Genomic DNA, 23,809 nt, shown 5'->3' on the forward strand with positions numbered 1-23,809 from the left:
GTACAAGTGACTGAAAGTTTGGCTCCACACTGAAAGGGAGAAGGGGCTGGTTTACAGTATTCCATATGAAAGTGGCGTAGAAGATCACAGGCATACTTGGACTGGGAAAGGGAAATACCTTCTTTGGATTGCAAGACTTGAAGACCAAGAAAATAATGCAAGTGTCATAAGTCTGTCATTTCAAACTGTTTTCCAAGGCTGGACTTCACATGGTTTATAAGATTGCGATCACTACTAGTAAGGATAAGATCATCAACATAAAGAACAAGAACGATAAGAGACTTACCCACTTTCTTGGTGTAGACAGTATTGTCAGAATGACACCTAAAAAACCTAGTATCTAAAATAAAGTTATCCATTTTGGCATACCAAGTCCGAGGGGCTTGCTTGAGACCATAAAAGGATTTCTTAAGCCGACATATAAGGCTGGAGTCTATTTGTATAAAGTCAAGAGGTTGTTCCATATATATTTACTCATGCAAGTCCCCATGCAAGAAAGCATATTTAACATCCATCTGATGGACTTCCCATTTGAAAGAGACAGTAAGGGAAATAACAAGGCGGGTAGAGTTCATTTTCGCATCAAGGGAGAAGGTTTTAGTATAATCAATGCCTTCAACTTGCAAAAATCCCTTAGCAACAAGACGAGCTTTATGTTTATCAACTTTTCCACCTGGTCCAAACTTGGTTCTGTAAACCCATTTACATCTAATAAGTTTTCTTCCATTTGGAAGAGGAACAAGATCCCATGTATCATTTGTCAATAATGAACGATATGCTTCATTCATAGTTGCGTCCCAATCTGGATGGCCTAAAGCTTCTGCAAAGGTATCAGGGTCATAATTCGTTGAAGCTTGAGCCAGTAAAGAAGAGGCTCTATCGAACTGAGAACGTGTACGTCGATGATCTGTAGGATTACCTACAAGAAAACCTGTTGCATCCTGAGTAGTACAGACCCATTTTGGAAGTTGAGGCGCTGAAGGAGGACCCTGAGAAGGTGGGAAAGGGTTGTCATCCTCACTGTCATCATCTAAAGAAGAAATATTTTTAGAATTAGAAGGAATAGAGAGAGGTGGCACATCCGCCAAACTAGGCTCGTAGGCCGATATATTTTCAGCAAACTTTACATCTCTTCTAATGATAACATTTTTGGATTTAAGTGAAAGAAGTCTATATCCTTTGACATCTTCAAAATATCCAACAAAAATACATTTTTCACTCTTAGGTTCTAAGGCTTTATGTTTCTCATTAGGAATATGGGCCCATCCTTCACTTCCAAACACACGAAAGTGACTTACATCTGGTTTAATTGAGCTCCATGCTTCTTCTCGAGTGGTATTCTTTAAAACCTTAGTAGGAGTGTGATTTACTATGTAATTTGCACAGTCAATTTCTTTTGCCCAAAAATTAAGACTGGGTCCTTTAGATTGAAGCATGCAATTAGTGATTTCCTTTAAGATGCGATTCTTCCTTTCAGCTATACCATTTTGTTGTGGAGTATATGGAACAGTATGTTGCATTTGAATTCCATGCTCAATGCAAAAGTTGATGAATTTGTTGTTAACATATTCTCTGTCATTGTCAGATCTTAGCTTAAGAATTTGATGTCCAGATTGTTTCTCAACAAAGGCTTTAAAGGCTAAGAACATGTTAAATACTTCATTTTTGAGTTTTAAGAAGTATACCCAAGTGCGTCTGGAGAAATCATCAATGAAAGTTAAGAAATACTTGTAGCCAGAGAATGAAACAATTGGAAGTGGACCACATAAATCACTATGCACAAGCTGTAAAGGGGCTGAGGCGTGCCAAGAGGCACGTTTTTCAAAACTATCCCAATGATGTTTTCTGAGTACACATCTGGAACAAACACCATCTCTGCAAGATACCATAGGAAGACCTGTCACCATATTTTCTTTACATAGATTTTGAAGGGAGCGATAGTTTAAGTGACCAAATCGCTCATGCCAAAGTTTGCTCACTTCATCATTATGAGCAACAAATACCGAGGGAAGAGTTGATGACCCAAAGTTGTTAAACTTATACAACCTTGTAGAATCATCAGCAATGCCAGTAGCTAAAATCTGTCTAAAATATCTTAGGTCCTTAATTAAAACATCATGAGGTGAAAATTCAATGATTTTACCTTCACTTGAATGAGTTATCTGATATACAAATAGAAGGTTGCAGGATAAAGTTGGAACACATAATACATCATTAAATTGACCTTTGTCTAAATGAATAGTTCCAATCCCTACAACACTAAGAGATCTATCATCACCAACATATATATTTTTGGTGTTACAATCATTTAAAGAAGAAAACATGGCTTTGTTTTTGGCCATGTGATAAGAAGCTCCAGAATCAATGAGCCACTCATGAGAATGAGAAGAAGAAGATACATTTAGTGCATAACCAGACCGAGTTGTTTGACAACCACATATAGAAAGTGTTATTCCTGAAGATGAAGTTGAAGTTGAAGAGTGCTCCAAATGGATGTTATGATTCTTCATTGTTGCTTCCAAGGCTTCCATCTTCTTAAAGCATTTGGATTTTAAGTGGTCATCTCAATTACAAGAGTTGCAATGTCTATCAGTCTTCTTCCCTTTATTTTTATTTTCCTTATCATTTTGTTGAATTTATTTTTTCATTTTGAGACTGAAAGTGCTTAAGACCCTTGGTTGGTTTAGGACCATTCCTTTTAGGATGTTGCTTCTTAGGATTATTTGAACTTGGTTGTTGCTATGTGGCTAAAGCTTTCTTAAAAAAGTTTCCAAGATTAACAAGACCAAGTGTATGAGTTTTTCTTGTTCTCTTATTAAAGAATCACAAAAGACATCAAAATAGGGGGACTTGTAGACTTGTCTTTGAGAAATAAAGGCTTCTCTAGTAGAGTGGAAGGTGAAAACAAACACAGAGTAGGTTGGTCATAACTTAATAAGAATGGAATAGATAAGGCTACCATCTTCTTTCTTAACCTTAACACCTTCCAAAAGAAGTCTAAGGGTCTTGAAATTGGACAAAAAATCTTCAATGGAAGAAAAATTATTGGGGTCCAACGTAAGCAACTCATTTTTGAGTTGATAGCCTCTAATTTCATTTTTAATTCCAAAAACTTTATTAAGTTGTTTCATTGTTTCATCAAGGTTATCAAGTTCTGCAATATGGAATCTAAGGTCTGGAGAAATAGACATCCCTATCAACCCACGTGTTTGATCTTGCTTATTTTCCCATTTGACTGTCTTATCTTCATCTTTAAGTTTAGACTCTTGGCATGAAACTATTTTATAAAGACCTTTACCTCTAAGTAAATCCTCCATATAGGACACCCATTGGATGTAGTTAGTGCTGTCAAGAATAATTTGGCATGGAATTTCTATTTTAGCATAAAGTGAAGTTGTAGATGTAAATGTTAAAACTAAGTGTCCCTATGGAAAGATCTCGAAAAATTAGGTCGATTAAAAAAAACGGCGTCCGGATGAAGAAGTTATGGCTTTTTGAAGAAACATTGTTGAAGACGCTGACGAAGTAAGTGAATGTGCAGAAGTGAATGATAATGTTATATTTAAAATAAAAATCCCCCCTCTTTACAAACTTAATCTAATTAGTTCACTTTAAAATATATATATGTGACCCACTTTTATAAATAAGTAAAAATCACTTTTACAATGGTACCTTATGAGCTGCTCATTAAATTGTAACTTAAATAAAAGATAAAGAGACTTTAGAATTATAAGTGACTCACTTTTTATAATGGATGAGAATACTTTTACATAAAGTAAGTTTAAAACATAAGATACATGTGTTTTTTGAAAAAGTAACTCAACAAAAAGAAAAACTTGAACCCAAGACCTCTATTTTCATAAAGTAACTTTGGACCAAGTGAGCTAAATGAAAAGGTTAGTAATTTTTGGAAAAGAGAAAGAAGGTTTTTTTTTTTTAGTCACGAAAGCTTTGGCATGCATGTTTACTTGAAAAAACCATTTTTTGCCTACAAAAGAAAAAAACACACAATCCAACAAGGACATGCGAAAAAAACCAAACCTTATGGCTTCAAGTTAACTTTCGCCAAAAACTAAATATTTTACTCAATGTTTCTGATTTTCCGAGATCACACTAAAAGGTGCAGTGGAAAAGAGCATACGCATGAGAAAAATCCTTCCTTTTTATTTTTTATTTGCCCAGATTGCACAAAGTCGCAAGGCAACGAGCATACATAGAAATGAAAAGTATAGATCCGGTAATAAAAAACAGAGAGCGAAATAAATGAAATAAACAAAGAGATAAATAACTAAAACTACAAATAAACATTGTATACCTCCAGATCTTAAAAATGACGTAGCTAGGGCTATCGAAAACATTTTTGTGTAGAACAAAAGGGGTTCCCCACTGAAACAGATGCTCCTAACACAATAAAGAAGTGTTCTCAGCCCGAAAGTATTCAGAAACAGTAGATCTAGGAAATGACAGTCGGATGCAGTTGTACCAGCTTCGAATTTGGATCACCAATGGATGCAGCACTCAAATAACTCTGGTACCATGTAGGAATTTACAGGGTAAGTTCTTCAGATAGAACACCAAAGGACACCGCTCACAAATAGATCACAGATCAATACACCAGTGTTCTTGACGTGGTTAAAACTCTCAAAGAGGGAAACAGTCCATGGCCTGAGCCAACGCAGCCACTTCAAGTAATTTATTAATAAAAGAAAGAAAAAATACATAAGCTTCTCTTATGAACAGTCACCTTACAAATGACCCTCCATGCTCTTTAAATAGAGATCATGGACCAATTGGGTGTTAAGCCATGGATCAAATGTCGGTAATACCGAGGAGAAAATGAACCGTCAGATCACTTCATGTCTAGAACATATCATGACCGTCGGATTGTAAGTTAAAAAAGTACATAGTAAAGAAACACACTTTACCTAACTCTACACTAAACCAAGTTATACTTAACTATTTCCTATGCGTCGAAATATCCTAACATTTTGAAAAAGGTTGTTTAGCAAATTAAGTCATATATACTCTTACCACCATTTTCGACGACCAAGTATTGAGAAATAGTTTTTCCTTATTACATACCTTCAACATAATTAGTTTTAAAGAAGAAAATTAGTTTGTTTATTATAACTAATTTTGGTCTAAGAATTTTAGAAAACATTATGCTATATAGAGTGGGGTTTTGAGACTAAATTGAATACAAAAATGACCAAATTATCTAAAGTTCAGCTCAAAAAACTTGTGTATTGTGACAAATATTGTTTTGACTATTGTTTCACATGGACATCTCTCTAAAATCAATAAAAATGTCTATTTAAAAGCAATTAATAATCCAAATTTGTTTCTTTCTCTAAAGAGAGTGTATAAAACAATATATAAAAAATTGTTGTCATTAAATGAAATCAACGTAAAGATTATTTTCATGAGACAAAACTACAATATCATCTGCTAGTTTAAGCTAGTGTGGAATCAAATCACCAACCTCCTACTAAAAACACATATGTTCTTCCATTGAATTAGCACCCTTCAAAAAATTGAGGTGGGGGAGAAACATGTAGTTGAGCAGCCCCAATAATCCCTGGTAATATAATATAATATAATAATTTTAGTCTCTAGACGTTGATTTTATTCCTTAGATCCATGTGCTAACGCAATAAAAACTAGAAGTGTATAAACCATTCACAATACGGTGTTAAGTAATGAGTGAAGTAAAACACTGTATAAACCATATGCAAATCGTGGACTAGGTTTGGGTACCCAGCCCCAATAATTCCTGGTAATATAATATAATAATTTTAGTCTCTAGATGTTGATTTTATTCCTTAGATCCATGTGCTAACGCAATAAAAACTAGAAGTGTATAAACCATTCACAATACGGTGTTAAGTAATGAGTGAAGTAAAAAACTGTATAAACCATATACAAATCGTGGACTAGGTTTGGGTACCCTCGATGGCTCTTGATGGATAAAAAGTGTATAAACCATTCACAATACGGTGTTAAGTTATGAGTGAAATAAAAACTGTATAAACCATTTGCAAATCGTGGACTAGGTTTGGGTACACCCTAGATGGCTCTTGAACTTCTCAATAGGAATAAATACTAGAGTTTGGGGTATCAGACTGTCAAATGCTCAATTACGCTCAAAGGAGAAAAAGTCCACTCTTGTCCACTATAATAGAATGCCCACAATTATCCAAGTCCCTGATTTTTACCATTCTCCAGCTACGTCAAGACTGTCTAACTGATGAGACTTAGAAGCCAATGCTAATGCTTTATAGAAACTCACATGAAGAGAAACTTGTTGATATGGAAGCCTCCTTTTTTCCTCTCCCAAATGGATGCAATCATCAAAATCCTCTCACCTATTTCCATCTGCGCAAAAGGTGTTTGTCGCCTTCTTGAAAGATTGCACACTCCCTCGCTGTTTAAGATGCAACTCTCTGTTGTTATAAACAAATCCATGAATAGGAACAGCGCTGGAACATCTCCAAATGATCTGCCTCCTTGGTTTGCCTTTATGCATTCTCCTATGAGCTTGCTGCTAATCCTCCTTCGCATATATGAAATGAAATGATATTTTAAGGTCCACGAGACTAAAAATAGTCTATGAGACCATTAGTTCCCTGTTTTTCGCTCTTTGCAATTCAATCCTTTTCCGATTCAAATTGATGATGAGCTGACCCAACCTTCCAACAATCTCCTCGCTAAAAAGACAATGCCAAGAAACTAATGCTAACATGTTCTCATAACTTTCTCTGATGTCTTTGAATGCATCACATTCCAAAATGAAATGTTTTTCTGATTCCACAGCCCCAAACGTGCAAAATGTGCACACCCTTTCTTCCCAAGCTTCTTTAGGCCTTTTCCACCATCTTGTTTCACACCGAAGTTGATGTGAGTTGGTCCTTAATTGAGCAATAAGAACCTTTGCCCTCCATGAAATGCTAGCTCCAATGAACTCTTTTTGTTGTAAATCACACGTAGGGTTGAATTCCTCGATGTAATATTTTTTCTTTCTACCCAACTCTTTTCCCCATACCTTTTTACAAAACTTCTCCATAACAAAATCCTTTAGCTCCTTGCTATTTGTGGAATAGGCATTGAAGTAGATATCCCATTTTTGCATCCATGTGTAGTTTTGTTTCATCCATGTTTTCTTTCTTTCTCTAATGCCTTCATTGAAGATAACATTATGCCATCTACCCACTCTCATTTGTTCAATTCTTTTTAGGTATCTTATGAGCCGCACCATAGCAATTGCTTCAATGTAAGTTGCTCCTATTTCACTCAGCATTATCTCATAAGATACCGAACTTTTTATTTTGAACTTGCTCATGATCAAGTGTTTTTGGATTTTCTCAATTTGTTTCCATTTTGAGACTGGAGTGCTGCTAGCCCACAATTCACACCCATATAGCATCACTGGACAAACTAGGAGTCCAAAAAGCACTTTAATCGTTTTCCAATCCCATAACTCTGTGTCTCTACATCTGTTTTGAAGAACATATAATGCTTTCCACCCTCCTAAAATTCTCTTCTTTCTGCACTCCTCCCAATTGAGTTTGTTGTTGAAATCAATCCCAAGGTACTTATACTCCTTTACTTCTTCAAAAATGTTGTATTCAAAGAAGAAAGTATGCTGGCTATGTTTTCTTTTATTATAAAAAATCATTATTTTGGTCTTGCGACTATTGACTTGCATCCCACTACTCTACAAAAATGCTCAAAGGCATATAAGTGCATTTGCAATCCATGGGCCAATTTAGAAATCAATACAATATCATCAGCATATAAAAGAAGCTTTATCACAAACTCCCCCAACCAAACACCATCTCCACCTTGCAAATTTAGCCACTCTTCCAATTTATCAATATATAGACCAAAAAAAGTGGAGGATAGAGGGCAACCTTGCTCGACTCCAATGTCACTTCTAAAGCTTTTTGAAATACCTGCCGAGGTTCTAGTTTTGACTTTCACTTCTTCATAAAGTCTATGGATAGTGGCTCTATAATGCACAGGCATTTCAAGTTCTTCCATTCTACGCCACAACTTATCCCTAGGGACTGTGTCAAATGCTTTTTTGAAGTCAACAAAGCAGCAAAATACTTCTTTGTCCTCCCAAACCTTTTCAACAATGTGTCTCAACCTGATGCCATGATCCACGGTAGAATGTTTCGACCTAAAACCCACTTGTCCTCTTGCCCTATTTTCTTTTACTTCTGCCCACTTGCTAATTCTATCTTCTACCATGCTGCCGAAAAGCTTTGCAAACAAAGGATTGATCATAATTGTTCTATAGTTGGATGGATTATTAATTTCTCCACTTTTAAAAAGGGGTATTGCTAGGCTAGTTGTCCAGTTTCTTGGAAATCCTTATTGAATAATATTGAATATTCCATGATGTGCGGTGCAAGAGCGTTCATTCCCCATTTTAGATACTCTGCTTGAAGTTCAACCAAGTCCTTTGCCTTTCTAGTTTTCAGCTTCTTAAGTCCATTCTCTACCTCCTGAAATGTGAAGAGCTTTGAATTTGTGTTGATCCTGGGGGGGACTCCGCCTCAGATTATTTCTCATAGAGTTGCCTTGCATAATCAAACCATTGATTGGCTATAATATTATTTTCAATTTGCTTCTTCTTTGGTTGCAGTTCCTGCCAAAAAAACTTTGGATTATTCTTGCTTAAATATATTAACTCTTCTCTCCTTGTTTGCATGAACTCATCTTTTTTCTTTTTTAGTATCTATTTATATAACATTACATTCCTCTTCTCTTTTCCTAACTTTTTCAAGGTTCTCCTTGCCATTTTGCATTCCTCATCAAACCAAGCATTTACAGAAAAACTATTTGATTGCTCTTTTGCACTTCTCAAGTGCACTTTGGATTATATTTGTTAACTCATGGCTGCTGAAGCATTTGAAACCAGTTTTCTTTTTCTGAATTAATCTCTCTAACATTGTCTTGAAGATAGTACCATTTTCTTGTGTTAAAAGAATTTTGCCCCTTGATAGTGATTGTCGAGAGCATTGGGTTTTCCTCTTATGTTGTCTTTCTTCTAACCATGATAACCTTATAAAAATTGGGATATGGGCTGATTTTAAGTCCCAAATATACTCTCCAATGCTAACTTCATCTATCTTTTCTATTAAGCTTTGTGAACACATCACATAGTCAACGACACTTGCCCCATTGTATGTGTTGCAAGTGAAGTTCCCAGACCTTTTCCATCTATAAGATAGCTCATAAAAAGCACCGACCTGCATATTATAGTCCGATGAAATCAACATCCACATCTGTCAAATGAATGTGAAGATCAATGCCTTTCTCATGCTGAGTTAGTCTCTGAAGAGGGCACTTTCCTCACTGGTATAAATCAGACCCTGGCGGAACCAGGGTTAAGAAAACTCCAAAATCATGACTCAATTCAAAAACAAACTTCATAGATCGCTTCAAGGAAAAAGCCAACAGCAAAATACTAGTTTTTATCCTTGAAGACGAGGACCCACATACAGTGAAGGAGACGACTCCCACTCCAAATCCTGTCAATAACGTTCCCAAGGCACCCCAAAATAATATAGAACCAAAAAGTCGTGAATGCATTAACATATGAGCAATTTTCTCCTCTCACTTCACTATGTAACTAAAATACAGTTCTCGTCTATGTATCTACAAGCTAATAAAAAGGTGAACGGTAATCCGTTATCTTCATCACATCCACTGGGATAATTCGATCAAAGGCAAGGTCCGCTAACAAATGTCGATTACAACCCAACCAATAATTGTAACAAATGTCGATTTAAAAGTAATTTTATTTCAACCTACTAAAACAAAATATAAGCAGTGACAATGTAATGACCACGCAGATCCTCATCCATTAAAAAAAATCATGATTCTATCCGACCTCATTAAAACATTCAGATAAAAAGGACAAAATAAAGATATTCAACAACAGTTTAGCAACCAAAAAGACCAACCATAGCAATCATATTTTTAACTTTTATCCATGAAACTTGGACAAAGGAAAATCAAACAGTTCAATATTAACAAAGCAAATAGTAGTAGGAGAAGAGCAGGAAAAAACAAGAAGCTAGGATCAGCATGTAGCCCACAATGCTCGGAAAATGCAGTGTCAGATATTTATATTGATAGCAGTACCCATGCAGTAATGTGACCAAATTGATATTGGTAAAGCCTATTTAAGGTGACCATACTCATAGTAAATGCTCATTGCTGTCATTTTAAAGTCATATTTCCATAGTTGAGCGAGTATTTCATTCATACTCTTCAAATTCTAGAATCATTGGTCGTAGCAATGCTTTTGTAAGATCCAAATAAACAGAGAACCTTCATGTATTCCCCTAGTCTCTTATGATTTCCAGTCAACAGCTATTAGTTAATTGTAAACAATATTATAGTCGAACTTATGGAGGATTATCACACATATTCCTCCAATATTACACAACCCTTTGCTGAAATGACAGCAACAACATACCAAAACTGCTGAAAAATGGCATTGTGTTTATACATGTAAGGTATTGGTGCTGTCTAACTTCATTCATTCCTTTCTAGATGCTCAGTGGCTTTTTTGTAAATATAACTGCAGATTTCATATTCTTTTTTGTCCTCGATCTTCGAAAACCATGCTCATCTGCAGAAACAGAGTGCCAACATGATCAAAGCAATTTCAACTTCAAGGCCATAAATAATATTCTTACACAAAGTATATAGCTAGAGAAGGGAAAGACATTATTATTTCCTTGTCACTTATTTTTTTTATCAATTGTTTTGACACAGGCGATATCCAAAGAATTTGTCTGATGGTACATACTACATAAACAACTTTTTGAAAGCAAGTCATGCTCAAATTCAATGAAGCATCTACATTTTCAAGGAAATTTCAGAAATACGGAATAAGATACAGAAAAAGTAGAGCGATAGAGCGAAAAATTAAATACAGATGTTATCATTCAGAGACTTAACAGAGGACAAAACAAGTGTTGTCATACCAGGAGTAAACCAGAGGCACAAGTAGCGAAGAGAACAACATAACAGCAGTGAAGACATCAAATATATCAAAACTCAAAACATGCTTGGGAAATTTAAAATATTAATTTATTACATATGGTTGACAGAAACAACATACCAAAACTGCTGAAAAATGGCATTGTGTTTATACATGTAAGGTATTGGTGCTGTTTAACTTCATTCATTCCTTCCTAGATGCTGAGTGGCTTTTTTGTAAATATAACTGCAGATTTCATATTCCTTTTTGTCCTCGATCTTCGAAAACCATGCTCATCTGCTGAAACAGAGAACCAACATGATCAAAGCAATTTCAACTTCAAGGCCATAAATAATATTCTTACACGAAGTATATAGCTAGAGAAGGGAAAGACATTATTATTTCCTTATCACTTAATTTTTTTATCAATTGTTTTGACACAGGCCATATCCAAAGAATTTCAGTATGATGGTACATACTACATAAACAACTTTTTGAAAGCAAGTCATTCTCAAATTCAATAAAGCATCTACATTTTCAAGGGAATTTCAGAAATACGGAATAAGATACAGAAAAAGTAGAGCGATAGAGCGAAAAATTAAATACAGATGTTATCATTCAGAGACTTAACAGAGGACAAAACAAATGTTGTCATACCAGGAGTAAACCAGAGGCACAAGTAGCAAAGAGAACATAACAGCAGTGAAGACATCAAATTTATCAAAACTTAAAACATGCTTGGGAAATTTAAAATATTAATTTATTACATATGGTTAAAAGCTTGAAAAATGCAATTTATGACATGAAAGGGTGCCTGCCAAGAGCCTAGAATCCTACAGAAAACCTAAAGCAGAACTGAGGTTTAAGAATCAAATATCCTTATTTAACGCAAGGCCATAAATGTAAAAAAGAGATTGTTCAAAAAGTTCACAAACCAGTTTCCTGTGAAATACCCAGAAACGTTCTGTGTTGAAAAAGAGTGTTGACATCCTGTTTTAATGCTCAAGCAAGTTTTTGATCACATTATTGCATGTCATATTTACAGAGAGAGAAATGCAGATGCGGACTCCTTATAAATCAGGGAGCACTTCTGGACATGGGCACTTGGCAAGCTATTGAAAAGATAGGTTCCGTGACAACAGTACATCGTCTCAGGCCTTTCATGGAATGCTGCCCTCCAGATACACAGCAGTTTTGATCAGCATGGTTTCTGTTTTTCTGTTTAGCTTATCACAATCACTGGCACTCTCTGTTCACAGATTTTGAGATCAGAGCTCATTTTTGTTTGGGAGCTCTTTTTTTTTTCAGCTCATATGGACAGTATTTATGTCATTGCACCGTCATCTTATGGTTTAATATGTGATATATCCTGAAACACCAGGATTCTTTTGCTACTCGGGGCAGAAACTACTAGTTTCTCCTCAAAGTTTTTTTTAATGCACAATTTGCATCTGCAGAATGTAATTTTCTTCTTATTTAATGAAAATTACGATTGTTTCCTTTGGAAAAAAAACGCAAGGCCATAATTGTTAACAATGAGATTGTTCAAAAAGTTCACAACACCAGTTTCTTGTGAAATACCTAAAAACATTCTGTGTTGACACAGTAAGGGCAGATAATTTTGTTGAAGCCCAAATGAGCTCTTGTGCAGCAACGTTCAATAGCAGAGGGGTGAACCTGGACAAACACAACAAATCAATAAAAAGTTGTATTCTTCTTGTGGATGATGTTAAAATTGAGTCAACACATTCTCATTACTCACTATGCAACAAAGAGAGGAATCTTTCTCAAATAAAATCCAATGCAAGTGAGTGCTTGTTATTTAACATCCAAACAATTATAAAACTCAACAACAAGAAGTCAACAGAATAAGCACTGTAATGAGTGACCATAGCCCTAGTTTGTACAAATATTTGCTTTGGCATTATAGCTTTCAAGTGCCCCGAATTAATAGTCCAAATCAATATATGCAAACGTAGGGCCTGTAAGCATAGGGTGTAATATATTTACTAAATATGATTAGAAATGTCAATGAGTAATGGGCTATACACATTCAAGAACATATCAATATAACTGAGACAACGCACCAGATCCTTCCCCTGATGAAATACTTAATATGCAGTGTGAATTGAAATAGAAGAATGGATAGCTGAATTTCAAATAACTTTCTTGGAATGTTGCCCCCTCTAAAAATGAAAAAATTCTTTGGGTTGTGGTCTAGTGGTAAGTGGGAATCCAAATTCGGTTGGGCATGTCTGGCCCAATAACGGACTGGGTTAAAGTGGATAAAGGTATATGTTTAAGCAGTAGTACCTGGCTGGTTTTCAAATTAATTGGTGAATGGAATTCAATATGGATTTTATGAGAAGTCAAACATCAGCAATGTACCAAGTCACATTCCAAATCACTCATATAACAGCCCACAATGGATAGCAAAAATTAAACATGGATTTTATGAGAAGTCAAACATCAGCAATGTACCAAGTCACATTCCAAATCACTCATATAACAGCCCACGTTGGATAGCATTTTGCATGAAGCATCAACAAAGTACTCACAGCGTCATGTATATAAAATGAGGTTTGCATCATCTCATACTTCATGTGAATTATGTGGGATTATTCACAAGTGGAAAAACAAAAAAAACAACAGTTCAGTGCCCATGGCTCTTATCTTCATGATAAAGTTTCCAAAGGTTTTCACTGGAAAATTGGAAAATACAGAAGTATCTATTAAGAGGAGCCAAAATGAGCGAGTTGTGCACTGGTCGCCATCTATTAGATCCGAATTCCACGGCGTTGACTGGTTGATCTCTTTACAATATTAAAAGTAAGCAAGGGTTTATTTATATTATGTTGCCTAGGCAAGACAAACTCAATTTTTCTCCCAGTTGTGCAAGCAACTTATGGGCATTCTTCCAAAGTTATAGAACTGTATGGTGAAAACAAAGACAAATCAATATGATTAAAATTTGGAAAGGAGACTGAAACACACAGCTGAAGGATTTTCCCACTAAAAATTTGTGGCACTTTCAAGTTTCAACTTTCAACCATAGGATGAGAACCTGTTGCTAGCAGCAATGCCAATTATATGTGTGTGTGTGTGTGTTCTGCAAATAAACAAGTGTTCTATGAAGAAAAGTGGCTCATGAGAATGACGGCATCATGAAAGAATAGGAGAATTGATGCAGAAATCATATTTCTATTTTCAGAGTGATACTACACAACTCATAATCATAGATATTGATTATATCTTCAATTTTATTTTCAGCAAACAAATAGTTAATGGTTTAGGGATTTGCGCATCAGCTTAGCATTTGAAGGCATATAGGCATCAGTTGAAGACTTCATAAAGAGAGGGGAGTTGGATTTTAGAGAGGCAGAATTGTATTATTATTTTTTCTTGTGGGCAATATTTTAGGACCAGTCATAATAGATTGTATTTCCAGCCATTTGCACTATGTACTTTGTTATGTTAATCTATTTCCTATAATTCATAGTCTTTGCATCTCTATGATAGCTCGAGGTTATATGGATTACTCTTTGAGAGGCTAAAGTTGAGTATCAATTTTCCCTTAGGTCTATTGCAGCATCTCAATAACTAAAGAGACTTATGCTAGATTCAATCTATTTCTGTTGTACCTCTTCTTGATCGGATTGCTTGGTAAGTATTTCAAATAATTTCTGTCTATTGAAGTGTATGATTACTGGAATATTTTTCAAGTACGTTTTCCTCATTTAGAGATTTTAGCATTAGTTTAATGTTTAGATCTTTGAGTTTATATTTCTCATTCTGCAACTTATCCCTTTAAATATACATAAATGTCTATTTTGGTTGGAAAGTAGCCTGTTGACTGGTCTATCAAAACCCATTGTCCCACAGTTCACAGAGTAAAATACAATCTCCATTGTCTGGTGCCTTGGTATGATTCTAACTCCATTGCCCAATGGATAGGCTTCTGATCTAGGAGATTCACATACCTTAATCCCCAATCTACTACCAACCCTCCTCAAACGCCTTCATCCTGTTTTTCGCAGATCTGGCCTTTGTGCTCAATAAGTTGCTGTTTAGTGACAGTGAACAGCAAGCTTCATTTAAATTGAGGGAACCCCCTCAGACCCAAGGGCCAGCTTGAGGTCAAAAGTCAGTTTCCAGATGCCCTGGCATAGTTCCTAGACAGTTGGGAACAATCTCAAGGAACAACACAACGCATGAAAGAAATTAGAGAGAAAGAAGACATATACCCAAGCAACAAGATTGTGCTCCCCTGCTGACCTGGAATTGTCAATGGCTTTCTTATCTGTGATTAATTCTAACAAAACAATGCCAAAACTATACACATAAGATTTTATAGCTGACCAGTCATAGCATACTCTGATGCAAAATATCCATAGGTTCCCAGCACATGAATGGAAACATGAATCTTATCTCCAACTGGCCCAAGTTTAGCTAATCCAAAATCAGATAACTTAGAATGATACTCTTGATCTAGTAAGATATTGGGGCAATTCAAATCTCGATATATCAGTAATAGCCCCGGTCACCTTTCATCTTTAAAAATGTTGTAACATTTTGAAAGATAAAATAGAGCACATGGGCTGAGGTAAAAGGGACACTGATTCCAGGGCTAAGGAGGGTTTTGCTTGGAGGATATTTTGGGCTTTTACTACAGCTATGAAGACTGACATAAGGCAAGCAAAGGGGCAGGTGGCATTATCGTGGTTGGCTGGGCAGGCAGACACAAAAATCAATTAGTGATGAAAAAGTCAGCTAAAACAAAAAAAATCTGGAACAGGATGGACAGATGGGCTACATTTGATTAGCCAACAAATTTTGGGCCAGATTGGCAAAAGGTTAAAACAACAGAAAAGGGGCAGAAAGTCGGCCAACTAGAAGACAGGCAGGAAGAAGAGGATTTAACGAGGAGACAGGAGAGCACGGGGAAACCCAACAAAATATAGAGCTGACACTGCTGGTGTTTGTTGGACTGGAGGATTTATACCTGTACCCATCTTGAGTCAGTGCTGGGGAAAGCAGAGTCGAGGTGAAGAAGCTTACTCAGCCAGGAGGGAGATTTCGGTCACTAGAATTCCTGGATCAATTGGCAGCTTGGGCTTTGTCCTTGGAGCAGTCCCCTTATGCCCTGGAATCTGGCTCAGGGTAGATAGCTGCATAAGAGGTTTCATTGTAGTTAGTCTATGGTTGGGAGGTGACCTGTCCCTGACCCAGTGCCTAACCTCTTTGAAATATATGACTCCCTTATGTTAATTGTAAAGCAAATTACTGCCACTGCTAGTAAGACTGGATACATAGCTTGTGTAAGTTTGAAAGGCGGTCTTGATTGATGTTGCATGTCCTTGGAGCACTTGGAGGGTTTATGAAATGCTGTGTATGGTCTATACAACGAAGTATGTGTAACTAGAATCCCTGAACAAACTGTTCATAAGGCACTGTGTTATTCTATGTGCCGAAAAGTGCGTGTATTACCCCCTTATACACTAAGTTGGAATATGACCTGTATTATAAGTTATAACACAGAGCATATGCAGAATATCAAAAGCTTGACACCACCCTATACTGTCTTTTGGCTTATTCTGAAGGGCAAATATCATCAACGCCTCTTTGATGAGATTCAACAGGATGGCGACTGAAGTTGGTCCTGTTTCGGGAAGGCTTGTTTTACTCTGTGAGCAGGCTGTCGCTCCTGGAATCCTGATCAGATCTGTATGAAATGGGTGTTGACCGACCTAAAACATGAATAGTAAGTTCTATGTACTAAAAGTTTGATATTGTGGATTTATACCACCAAGCCCTGTACAGGGGCTTTTTGAAGGAAAGTTCGACTGATATGATGAAGTGTAAAATACTACAGTTAAAACAGTTTAGTAAAATTTAAACAGATATCTATAGTCTTCTTCAATAAATGGAACACTAGGGGCTACTCCAAAGTTTTTTCTTGTCAAAATTATATAGATATAATTGAAGAGACACCTTTTCCTCTCTTTCACGCAGTAGACCTCCATTTAGAACTTACAGTTCCAATGTGAAACGCAATGAGTTATTCTAAACTGTTTGTTCTATTCTCTCCATAACTTGCCACTGTCAATGTTGTGTCATGCTTTTTATTCTAAATTGCTTGTTTTACTCTCTCCATAACTGTGATGTTCTACCCTCTCCTCAAGGAGCCACCTGTAATATTGTTAACATGTTTTTACCTACGAACTTGTATGACGGTTAAACTTGCCTTTCATAGCATGAACAATGTATATTGAAGCAGCATTTACGTGAGCAGATCATAAGATTTTGATCATCATTTCTGAATCCCCTTCTAGAACAAAATGCTCAAACCCAATTGTAAATAATTCTTGTCCCACCAATAAGGCTTGTCATCTTTGTTTGCTGTTTACGGTGGTGCCTATGCTTTACATGATCCTCGTTGTTTTATACTATTCTTTACCTTTCTCCTTACCTGCTTAACCTATGTTTTACAAGATCCTCCATTTTTCACACTATACCTTACCCTTTTCCACACGTGACCAATAAGAAGAGTCCAAAAAGTTCAATGGCAGGTGTTCTGGAATTCCTATTATGGCATAAAATATCCTCATCTAAAAAAAGATCTTACGTCACATTTGTTGTTAGGAATGGTCTGGGCATAAACTGAATCCAGCCTGAAGGTGAACCCCACAATTAACTTGCTGATTGCTATTTTGGAAAACTAGCTGGGCAGAGCTCAGAATAAATTAACTGTTATAACCCTGAATAAGAAAGAAAGAACACAGTTCTGATTTCTGAATGTACATAAGCATGGGCATGTAATATGCAGTGGATAAACAAAATACACTTCCTTCAATTGGCTTGGAGTATTCTTTTGTCTTCGTGACCAAGCTATCTTGACTCTCCAACAACTTGGCTCTCAAGCCCCATTTCCTCCCTTAGCTTTAGCTCTTGAGGCTTTTGATTTCAATGAGGCTCTGTTGCTCTGGTTCTTGGCTTGTTTTATGGTACATGACCTAGTGAGGCCTGGAGTTTTCTCATGTTATGATTAATTGAACTTCACTCTCTCAAAATGATGAACAAGAGCAAGTTGGAAGGCTTTTTTTTAGCGGGTCTCTTGACTCTAATCTGTCTGACACATTCCTTTTTTGTTGTTACTCAATACTTAGTGACTTTGATGGTTTCATTGCCTCCTCTATGGCAGTCAACGATCCAGATTTATGAAGGAACAAAATGAAATACATATTCAAACCAAAACACATAGATACAGCGAAACAAAACTTCAATTAATAAATAGCAACTGTTGAAAATTGTTTACATACATCAGAGAAACAAACTAGCTCGGGCAATGGTAGCTTATCTCCGAGAAGAGATGTGATGATTATATGTCTTTTGAACTTTGCTGCAATGAGGCTCGCGGGCATTTTTATCATCAAGAAAAAATGGAAAACCCTAAACATCCAAAAACCTAACCCTAGAAGATGAAGCGCCAAAAGTTTGTGGGCTCCGTTAGGGTTAGTTGGTAACTTGGTACATCAACTTCCCGAGGTCATAACTTTGGCATATGATCTTCGTTTGGCATGTACAATACCTCGTTAGAAATATCTATCCGAGGACAACAACTTTTGATTGCAAACCCTTACCATAGGCTACAGGTTTGTCTGTTTTCCAAAATAATGTCGTTTAAGGCCTCAAAACGGCTCCAGAAGTTCAGGACCCAAAAAACTACCAAAAATAGTAACTGTGCTAGAAATTAGGAAACTTAAAGGAAATAGTGTTGAGGATTCAAGTGGAATAAGCACGTGGCCACCAATATCCACCTAGATTAGTCCTCCCCCCGTGGGAAGCAATGGTCACCATTATGTTGAGTGCCTCCATGAGATGGAGAAACATTTGCTGAACTTGGTCCCTAGTGAGCCACTTGCCTTGGTGCAGGAGTTGGCCACTTTGACAACCCAATATAGTTGGATCCTTTGTTGGCGAGTGTTCTTAATTTGTGTGTCCATGATCCGATCAGTCATGCATGTTCAATGCAATCTGAGTTGAGCTCTATTGGTGTTTGTTGCTCAACAATGTCTGATGTGTCTAGCAATGGTGGAAAGTATGGCAAAAGGCGGTCCACATTGAACACTGGGTGCAGGCCAAAGAATGGGGGAATGTTGAGCTTGAAACCATTGTCACCCACAGCCTTGGTGATGGTGTAAGGCCCATATCGGAATGGTCGAAGCTTCCAATGGGTTCCAGAAAGGCATTCCTTCTGCAAAAGCAACCGAACTTTGTTGCCCACTTGAAACTTTTGTGACACTAAGATGTTGATTATGACATTGTTTGTACTTGCCATTGGCTTTATCCATGATAACATGAACCTGTTGGCAGATGCGCTGGATGTGTTCAATAAACCTGATGGCTTTATCAGCTTCGGAATGAACATGTGTAAATTATGTCTATCTAGTCACAAGAGACATTGCAACATCAATGGGACACAATGGTTGAAATACCATGCCCATTTGAAAGGGGTTGTGATCAGTAGAGCTATGGAGAGCTTTGTTATAGTTGTGTTGCACATAGGGAAGAGTCTCATCCCATGTTCATGGATGTTTGAAGTTGTACATACGTAGTGTGTAAACTATCATCCTATTCACAGCCTCTGTCTAGCCATCAGTTTGAGGATGGAATGCAGTCGACTAGGTGAGCTTAGTATCCAACAACAACCAGAGGCTCTACCAGAATGCGCTCAAGAACCTATTATCCCAGTTTGATATAATGGTTTGTGGAATCCCAAAATGTACCCATACTCGTTCAAAAAAGATTTTGGTAGTGTCTTTTGTTGTGGTGCTCTTCTTGCAAGCCGGCAATATAGCCATCTTAGAAAATCTATCAACGACCACAAATACAGAGTCATTACTATTACCGCTCAAACTAGTAGGGGTCCTATAAGGGGATCCTTGAAGGGATACTACTAGGCTAAGGGAAACAAATGGAGCAATAGCCCACTATCACCTCGGCTAAGGCTCCCTTCTCTTTATAGACTTTCACCGATGGGAGGAGACCCGTTATGATGAGGATCACTAAATGGATAGACTAGTGATAGGGTGAGGGGTGATCCTAGAAGCCTGTTCACAAGAGAGGCTCAAATATGTGGCTTACTTGCTTTGGAGGCAAGGTTTAAAACTCTCAAGGGCTTAAGGGGAATTTCAAGGTTTAGGTTTAGGGTATGTATCTTATAATGGAGGTTCCTAGGCCTTGAAATTCTTATGAAAGCTTGGATTCTCAGTGATGCTTAAGGAATTAACCTTGATAGTGCATGGGACCACACGAGACCACGTGGACCTGAGGTTAGGTCAAGGGGATAGGATTTAGCTACCAATGATATACTTGACCCAATCATGGAGGGGAAAGGGGTCAAGGAATGAATTTTCAATGAAAGGCAATGCAAAGATCCCAGTGAGGTTTCTAGCCTAAGGGAAACCAAGGGCAAGAATTGGTCTTCGAGCTAGGGTTTCTGATATCTCAATATCCCACTCTCGAAATCTCATGAAATTTGGAGGGCTTCTTGAGGAAACACCAGCACAGTTGTGGACCAAAAATCGAAGTATTTGGATGGCTAGATTGTGATATATTTGATGCCCTAGGTGACCTATGGGGCTAGACCTAGAAAGAAGAGGAGAAGGTGAAGAAAAATAGGTTTTAGGGTGATCACCTATGGTAGACCAATGCCTAATCCTTTGGGGAGATTGGAGTCAAGAATGATTATGAATTCGGATTGAATTTTCTTAGTCAAGGAGGCCTTAAAGGCAACTTCACTTAGCACTAGGGCAAAGGAGAGCAGCTTCAAAGACTTTATACTTTGTTTTGCAAAATAGATGGCTTATCAAGATCAATTTCAACAATGAAACATCCCTAGGAAGATTCACTCATCATACATGGCCCATACACGAGGCATCACTATGTAGAAACAAAATTCCCACAACTTTGCAATAATGGATGCAGCAAATTAGCCCTAGTATAGCAAAATCCTAGCAACAATGTATGTGACAAAAATAGAAAAAGAATAGCATTAAAATTGCACTTACATGTATTAGAGTATATCCAACCATCAAAATTTTGCCAATCAAGAAGCTCCAAGACAAGAGAAAATGATCCAAACATCAAAATTCATTCCATGCTCCAAAATTTCATCCTCCAAGAAGGATAGCGAAGTTCTCACAAGAGATACAAGTCCAACCAAGTGATGATGCTAAAATGAATTCACATCACTTGTATTTATACACTTCTAATGAGTTTGATTTAACTAATTAGGCCTACATTAGCCCCTACAATAAAATAATGTGCAAAATAACTAACTTTTGGTGGCAAGCCCACCAAACTAGTTCATAAACAAAAGAATAAGCCTCTCAAGAGGTCGAATAATGAATAGTGCATGTTGTTGGACCTTGGAGGAGGCCTAATGGAGTCCATATGTGCCATAATGTGTAGTTGAACTCCCAAAAGCAGTGGACAAGGGGTTGGCCCCTTGTAATAACCTGTGGTGCTCCAAATGACATGTGGGGGCACACAAGTGTCCTCATGGGTCTCCAAACAAATCGAAAATGCTTGTAGGTCACCTGAACGGGCTAGGATGATGGTGTAGGTGATGCCACATCATCGTGCAAGTCCTGGATCATCTGCCAAGTGTATGGTGCAACTCTGGGGCCCATCGGGCATGATGGATCAGGTGCATCTTCCTCGTCCAATAAGTGAACCACGAGCAATCTCTGAATCGTTGTAGAGATCCATGGAGTGTTGTCCGTTGTTGTGGAGGCCCATGGCTCTCTACACACACCCTAAATGTGCCAATGTAACCCTCTGGGGTCAAGACCCCGTATAGGGAGACCAAACCCAAATGGAAACCACTTGCAATTCTGCATAAAATCCAATGCGTCCCCATGTCTTCTAGCACACCAAGTCATTAAAGAAATCAAGTAAAAGAGTTTATTAACCATGGATAACAAGTGAGCACTTCATGATATCGATCTAATCATTTATTGCTTCCTTGGCAATTCGAACAAGTCGGAGGGAGACGAGAGATGGATGCGATTTACGGCATTAGGGTTTCAACAGACAGTGCCGCCGCAGCTCCTGAAGGTCTGCCCTGCTCCCGAACGGCCAGAGGCCTGCATGCGGGTCACGCCATGATTGAATCTTCCCTCTCGCTTTGGGTCGGATTCGCTGAGGGGACGGACAAAAATGATTCAGCATACAGCAAGATTTCGCCGTGCTACCCGTTCTTCTGGGCGCAGAACGAATACCGCACGGCAGCACCAGCCTTTCATCCAGGGGATCGCTTTCTAAAACAACCGATCATCACCCAGACTTGTTCTGATGCGCTCCCCTCTGCAAACGCATTGCACAGGCCTGGCAGATCCGTCTGCATCTATGGAGAACAGAGGTGCTTGGTGTCCACGCCCCATCCTAGCAAGAAAAGGATCCGATCACGCGAGCAAGGATTGATTTCAAATGACAGGGTCGAAGATCAGGTTTGGGGAGGGAACATGGACCTGGATCCACGATTTTCAAGGATTCCTCAGCCCTCGGCGGTGCAGATCTGGTCCTCATTCACCCTGACGCAGCGTTTGTACAGAGAATCCACAGATCCCTTTACAACAGATCCGCGTTGGGGCAAAAAATATCTCAGGCAGAAGATTTCTTCTCACCTGCGGACTCCCCTGCGTCAAGAGGCGGAAGGCTCAAAAAATTCTGGCCCCAAGCTGCTCCTGAAATCTTCTGAAGACTCCTCTGCCCCCTTTCAGATTCAAATAGCTCAGATCTCTGGCAAAACCGTCATGCAATGGGCAAATCCTACAGATCTGGTACAAAATCTCAAAGCAAATCTGGAGCACAGGCTTGGGATCCCCTCAGCCCTTCAGAGACTTATCTTCCAAGGTAAACAGCTCGAAGATTCTCTTCCTCTCTCTTATTACAGCATAAAGAGCAATAGCTCTCTAGTTTTTTCCTTTCGTTTGAGAGGAGGAGCTGCAGGGCAATCCTCTTCTGCTCCACCAAACTCCTACAAAGCTGCAGTTCGCCCTGAGACGCCCGCAACCCCGGAACCTCCCAAGCCCAAGCCTTTTTTGGTTGACAAATTGGAGGAAGTTCCCTCTGTTGAGATCTCCTACCCTGATCTTGCAGACGACACCGAAAAATTTGCTGAAAGGGCCATCATCTGCAGATTCAATGGGCTCTGGCCGCGCTCACAGGATCTTTATGACTGGATCAAGGAAAACTGGACTGACCGATGCAAGATCTATTTCTGTGCAAAGGGGTATTTCATAGTGCTGTTCGAGGACCTTGAGCACTGCTACAACGCCCTAGACGAAGGCCCTTGGTTCATGGGTTCAGCTGGCCTCTTCCTAACTCCATGGTTTCCAGACTTTGACCCAGCTTCAGCAGTCATCACTAAAGCTCCTGTTTGGATCAGACTCCCAAACCTCCCAGTTCACCTGTGGCGCACAGAAGTATATAGGCAAATAGGCAATGCCTTGGGTAGCTTTCTAACGAGAGATTACAAGAGAGAGCGGCAAGGACTCTATACTTATGCTAGAGTTTGTGTGGAGCTTGATCTAAGCAAGGGATTGCCAGAGTTCATCAATCTCAAGATCAAGGACCTTGTCTGGACCCAGTTTATAGAGTACGAAAATACAGCCTTCCGATGCCGCCATTGTCACCTAACAGGGCACCTGCATAACTCCTGCCCATCGCTGACAGCAAAAACGAAAAAGGGCCTCTTCGCACATTCCAAGCCCAAGCGTTGGGCTCCCTGTCCACCGCCGC

General features: G+C 38.2%; 1 long non-coding RNA gene across 14 annotated transcripts in view; it reads right to left on the reverse strand.

Annotated features, from left to right (window-relative positions):
- Positions 1-10,122: 10,122 nt before the first annotated feature.
- LOC149145918 (uncharacterized) overlaps positions 10,123-23,809 on the reverse strand; it is a 35,664-nt gene continuing 21,977 nt past the window's right edge. For 6 of the 14 annotated variants that reach the window (XR_016264441.1, XR_016264444.1, XR_016264442.1 and 3 more), the window contains exons 2-4: positions 12,584-12,679; positions 11,144-11,299; positions 10,123-10,648 (exon numbers count right to left, since the gene is read on the reverse strand). This is a non-coding gene — a long non-coding RNA (uncharacterized LOC149145918). Of the gene's footprint in view, positions 10,649-11,143; positions 11,303-12,583; positions 12,680-23,809 lie in introns of all 14 variants that reach the window. The other 8 variants (XR_016264440.1, XR_016264448.1, XR_016264447.1 and 5 more) reach the window with 2 other exon arrangements.

This window comes from Pinus tabuliformis, chromosome X, assembly GCF_031772625.1.
Source record: "Pinus tabuliformis cultivar Carrire ecotype Pingquan chromosome X, CPIR1, whole genome shotgun sequence".
Taxonomy (NCBI): Eukaryota; Viridiplantae; Streptophyta; class Pinopsida; order Pinales; family Pinaceae; genus Pinus; species Pinus tabuliformis.